We start from the raw sequence: 6,295 nt of genomic DNA on the forward strand, positions 1-6,295 counted from the left end.
GCGAGTCCGGCCCTTTTGATTTTCTGACTCTAGCTCCAGTAATACTAGTTTAATGCTGAACACATAATAGTAATTATCCTATTTTTCATAGGAAATGACATTCATTCTTAAAGAGCAAAGAAACCAAGGAGTTCTTGTAGACAACAGTTAAGGACACAAGATGTGGCTATCCTGCGCTACAAAACCCTAGAGGAAACCAATCATAAAGATCATTATTGAAATAGCACCCTCTATGACTCACAGTGCACCAATTCCACAAACTTTATACAGCAGGTATAGTTATGGCAGGGCTGTAGCAAACTTTGAATTTAAGACTTTAACCAGATAGCATTAAGGAACAATGAAAGTGTTTTCATGCAGAAAATGAGTATGTTTTAGAAAGGTAAAATGGGTCTCTAGCTATTGCTCCACAGGAGCTAGAGGGGCAATCTCCTTTAAGTGATTTAAATCCTCTAAAAACCTGTTTGGAGGGTAAGCTTATAAGCTGGTTCTGACTTATTGGCTGTAACAACAACAACTGAGTGTCAGTACAGGACACAAATTAATGAGGCTGACAAAAGTGGGGAGGTGAACACATAGGAAAGCAATGCTGTATCGTAGGAGGAAGATGAGGCACAAACTAAACACAGAGAATTCAAGAGAAACAATTGACAGGATTCAGAGGTCAACTGTAACTGGACAACAGACAACGAAGTAGCATTCCACGTTTAGTGATTCTAAATCAGTAGGCCTGAGATGAGGCTTCGGAATTGGTATTTTAAGAAGAAAGCATCCCAAATGATTTTGTTGCAGATGGTTCATCAGGCATATTAAAAAAAAAACCAAAACAAAAATGAGGCAGTAACGATAGACATAGAGAAAATAGGAAGACAAAGCTTTTGGGGAAAGATACTGATTTTAACTATGGACAGAACTGCAAGAAGAGACATAAATAACAATAGGCAGGAAATGCAACTGGCAGCACAACTTTTTACCAACTAGGCCACTAGAGCTCTGATAAAAGAAAAATTGTTGCTGTTAGATGATTTTGAGCCACCTATGACTTATAGCAATCCCATGAACAATGGATCTAAACTTAGCCCTATCTTGTGCCTTTCTCATCATTTCTGATATACTTGAACCTGTTGCTACAGTCACAGTGTCAATCCATTCTAAAGGGTCTTCCTCTCTTTCTCTGACCCTTACATTCCAAGTACAACGGTTCTTTTCCAAAGTCTGGCCCCCCTCCTAATATTCTCAAAATACAGAAGACAAAACTTCACCATCCTTGCCTCCAAGGAGCATCCTAGCTACACTTTCTCCAAGACATATTTATTTGTTCTCTTGGCAGTCCATGGGATATTCAGTGTTACTCTTGAACACTACAACTCAAAGGCATCAATTCTTCTATTATCTTTAGTCACTGTTCACCTTTCTGATTCCTAACAAATAATTGAAAAGATCATGGCTGGAATCACATTCACCTTAGTCTTTAAACTGGCATCACTGCTCCTTAACACCTTAGAGATGTCCTTGACAGCAGACTTAACAAATGCAGTATGAAAAATCAGTAGCTGGAAAAAAATTGTAAGGTATTTTTAGGAGAAGTCTATTATTTAACACAAAGAGATTATGAGCCAAATAGAAATGTATCAAAAGCTCTCTGTTGTTGGTCTTAACTGTTATTAGTTCCCAGTGAGCTGACCTATGTGTTGGGGAGTGAAATTGTTTCATATGGTTCTCTTGGTTTGTAATCTTAAAAGGAACCGACTGCCAAAGCTATGTTCCATGGTAATTATGCTGGATGAATTCAATCTATCAACCTTTAGATTAATCATTAAGTGCAAACTATTTCCACCACTTAAGGACTTCTAATTCTTGCACATGGTGTGCTCTCACTCGCCCTCTCTCTTTCTCTCTCAATTGCTGTAGAGTTCATTCTAACTAATGACAACCCTGTATGTAACAAGTTGAACTGTGATTCATAGGGTTTCCAATGGTAACTTTTCCCCCTGTACAAGCTGTTGACAGAATAAATTTTCTGGCAGAGTACTTGAATGTCTTCATTTCTTAAGTATTTGTTCTACTCTACCAAATTTATGATAACTTTATTAGCAAAGATTTTTCATAAAAGGAGAGTTTCTATCTGTCTGTCTGTCTATCTATCTATCTATCTATCTTTTGGTCTTGAGCAATAAGAATTGTTGTGTACCACTTCACCAAAGAAGACATTCAGATGGCAAACAAACACATGAAGAAATGTTCAATATCCCTAGCTCTAAAAGAAATGCAAATCAAAACAACAATGAGATATCATCTCACCCCAGCAAGAATAGCAAAATTTAACAGAACAGCAAACAACAAATGCTGGTGAGGTTGTGGAGAAACTGGAACCCTTATTCACTGTTGGTGGGAGTGAGAGGACAAAATAGATGAATGGGACCTTCTAAGAATCAAATAAATCCCTATGCACATTCAAAAACTTCTCCAACCAGGTAAGAAGGGAAGCTACAGAATGGGAAAAATATTTGGTAATAACATGTCAGATAAGGAACTTATATCTAGCATTTACCACAACAAGATAAACCATCCAGTGGAAAAATGGGCACAGAATATGAGCTGACACTTCACCAAAGAAGACATTCAGATGGCAAACAAACACATGAGGAAATGTTCAAAATCCCTAGCTCTAAGAGAGATAGATGCAAATCAAAACAACTATGATATATCATCACACCCCAGTAAGAATAGCAAAATTTAACAGAACAGCAATCAATAAATGCTGGTGAGGTGGTAGAGAAACTGGAATCCTTATTCACTGTTGGTAGCAGTGTAAAATGGTGCAACCACTATGGAAGTCTGTATGGCGTTTTCTCAAAAAGTTTCAAATAGAAATACTATATGACCTAGCAATTCCACTACTGGGAATATACCCCAAAGAAACCATAACCATAACGGCCATCCAAGCAGATATATGCAAACCCATATTTATTGTGGCTTTGTTCATGACAGCAAAGAGTTGGAAAAAATCTAAGTGCTCATCAACAAATGAATGGATAGAGAAGTTCTGGTATATTCACACAATGGAATACTACGCTGTACTGAAAAACAAGGAACTCATGCAATATTATTCAAAACGGGTGACAGTGGAGGACATTATGCTGAGTGAAATATCTCAGTCACAAAAGGACAGAGTTGGAGGGAGACAGAAAGATGGGATAAATTATGTATACTCCATTGAAACAGATGAGGGAGAGAACTGTTTAAAAGGGATATATGATTAGGTATTATTGTCATGACAAGAGTCCATATGCATAGTGGAGTGGACTTGGGGGAGGGACTGTATAACAATGAAAGAATTTTTTCTTTTATTTTTCAGAGATGAGTGAACTGGGAAGGAGAGAGGGCAGGGAGAAAAGTGCAACAATGACTGACTCGAAATCCAGTCTCTGTAAACGTTCATTAAAATTAATAATAAAAGGGAAAAAAAAAAGAATTGTGTGTACCGTCAAGTCAGAACTGACCCATAGCTGACCCTCTGGCAGGTTTTCAGAGGCAGATAAATCACCCATCCTTCTCCCATAGAGCAGCTGGAGTGATTCAAACCATGTGCCTTTGGGATTGCAGTGCAGTTTCTTGCCACTACGTCACTAGAGCTCCCTCAATAAGAATTAGAAATGTTTCTTTTTTTTTTAGTAATCTTACAAGATTTCCAAAACATAAGACAGGTTATACAAGATCCATAACAGTCAAAGTAGATATAAAACAGACATGAAAAATCTTGTGAGCTAACAAATCAGCTGCCCCGCTAGCATCCCTTCATCATTTACTTACTATATCAAAACTAGTAAGAGAGGAAAGAAATCTTCCAAGAAAGGAGAGAGGACATTTTCACAAAAAGGCCTGTTTCCTCCTAATTTACAGTTTAAAACTGTTAAGCAGTCATTTAGCCTTCAGAAGATTACCAATGACAAACGATATTAAGCAAAAGCCTATATAATTACAAAACTTTATTCTGCACTCTTAAACACTGGCAGAGAACTCTGCAGCCCATCATTCCCTGGCTTTTAATTTCCCCAAGGATACCTTAAATGTTGTCTGAAATGCTGAAATATTTGCAAGTCATAACGTGTTTTATTAGAAGTAATTGTGAGAACGCCAATGAAAAAAGTAAATAAGGTTTTAAGAGATTTCCTGATCTGTTACTAGTCAATCACAAGATATTTAGGATGTGGTTTTAAATACACAATATGATAAAAATTGAAAAGAAAATAAATATTTTTACAATGTGCAACATACCTTCATCTTTAAACTGTTGAAAAGGAAATCAAAGTAAAACATGGGAAAAACCAAGGTGGTGAGATGATTAAAGCTCATGGCAACCCTTCATTTTCCTTCTAAAGGTACAATCTTTTTTTTTTTTTATTTCGTGTGCGTGTACCGTCAAATCACATCTGACTGGTACAGGAGGATATTGCGCCTCCTTCTCCGGCAGAGCATCTGGTGGATTCGAACCGTGTTCCTCTGGGATTGCAGTGCAGCTTCTTGCCACTAGGCCACCAGAGCTTCCCTTAAAGGTACAATCTTAACAGGAGCAGCCTCCCTCATCCTTCTCTAAAGGAGTAGCTGGGGAGCTGGAACTGATAAATTTTGGTTGTTGGCCCAAAACTTAATGTTCTAAGCCACTAGAAATACCAACATTTTGAACTTCCATCTGTGCCAAAATTACTCAAAGTTTCACACTTTTATTAAAACTATGTCTCATAAAAGAAAACCAAATGTGAATATTTGTGCTTGCTGTTGTTAGGTGCCATCAAGGAAGACTCATAGTGACCCTATGAATAACAGAGTTGAACCCTGTCCTGTTCTATGCTATCCTCACAATCTCTGACACACTTTAACACATTACTGCAGTCAGTGTGTCAATCCATCTCATTGAGGGTCTCTTGCTATTTTGACCTTCCACTCTTCCAGCTTGATGGCCCTTTCCAAAGATACCCTCTTCTAGAAACATACCCAAAGAATGATATGAAGCTTCATCATCCTTGCCTCCAAGGAGCACTGTGGCTGTACTTTTTCCAAGACTTTTCTGTTTGTTCTTTTGGCAGTCCATGGAATATTCAGTACTCTTCTCCAACACTACAAGTCAAAGACATCAATTCTTCTTCTGCCATCCTTATTCACCATCCAGCTCTCAGCTGCAGAGCAAATGACAGAAAATACCGTGACTTAAAATCAAGCACATCCAAGTCTTCAAAATGACATAATTGCTCCCAGTAATTTGGAAAGGTCCCTGGGAGTGGATTTTCTTCAAATGCAATCAATACGTCTTCTGATCTGACTGCTAGTACCAAGGCTGTTGATTGTGGATTCAAGTACAATGAAATAATTGACAAATTCAAATTTTTTCTCCATCTATCATGATGTCGCTTAACAGTCCAGTAAGTGAGGATTTTTGTCTTTTTGAAGTTGAGATGCAATTCACACTGAAGGCTGTTGTCTTTGATTTTCTGCAGCACAGTTTCAAGTCCTCTTCATTTTCAACAAGGAAGGTTGTGTCACCTGTTGATGAGTATTTTTCCTATCTTGAAGCCACATTCTTCTTTGTAGAGTATAGAATCTCGAATGATTTGTTCAGTATAGAGATCGAATAAGTACGGACAAAGGATATAATCCTTTCCTTATTTAAATACACTGTTCCCTTGTTCCTTCTGGACAATTTCTTGGTCTAGGTAGAGGGGTTTTTGTTTTTGTTTTGTTTTGTTTTTGTTTTTAGTTTCTTAGTTTTGGGTAGAGGGTTTTTATGAGCGTAATTAAGTGTGCTGGGATTCTCATTATTCTCCATGTTAGTCATAATTTGTTATGATCCGCAGTCAAATGCATTTTGCACAATAAAAATCTCACAAATAGACATTTTTCTGGTATTCCTTGCTTTCAGCCAGGATTCCTGTGACATCAGCAATGATATGGTGCCTCTTCTAAACTCAGACTGAACTTCCACAAGCTTTCTATGTACTATTTTACCCATTTTTGGATAATCTTCAGCAATATTTTGCTTGCAAACGAAATCTATACTTGGACCAACAGGCAGTCATCAGAACAGAGCAGGGAGACACTGGATGGTTCAAAATCAAGAAGGAGGTCCGTCAGGGATGTATTTTTTTGCCCATACCTTTTCAATTTGTATGCAAAACAGATCATCTGAGATGCGGGGCTGTACGAAGAGGAATGTGACATCAGGATTGGTCATCAACAACCTGCATTATGCAGATGACACAACCCTGCTTGCTGAAACTGAGGAGGACCTGAAGCGCTT

The sequence above is a fragment of the Elephantulus edwardii genome, unplaced genomic scaffold (genome assembly GCF_000299155.1).
Source record: "Elephantulus edwardii isolate Elephantulus edwardi_28Jun2011 unplaced genomic scaffold, EleEdw1.0 scaffold00003, whole genome shotgun sequence".
Taxonomy (NCBI): Eukaryota; Metazoa; Chordata; class Mammalia; order Macroscelidea; family Macroscelididae; genus Elephantulus; species Elephantulus edwardii.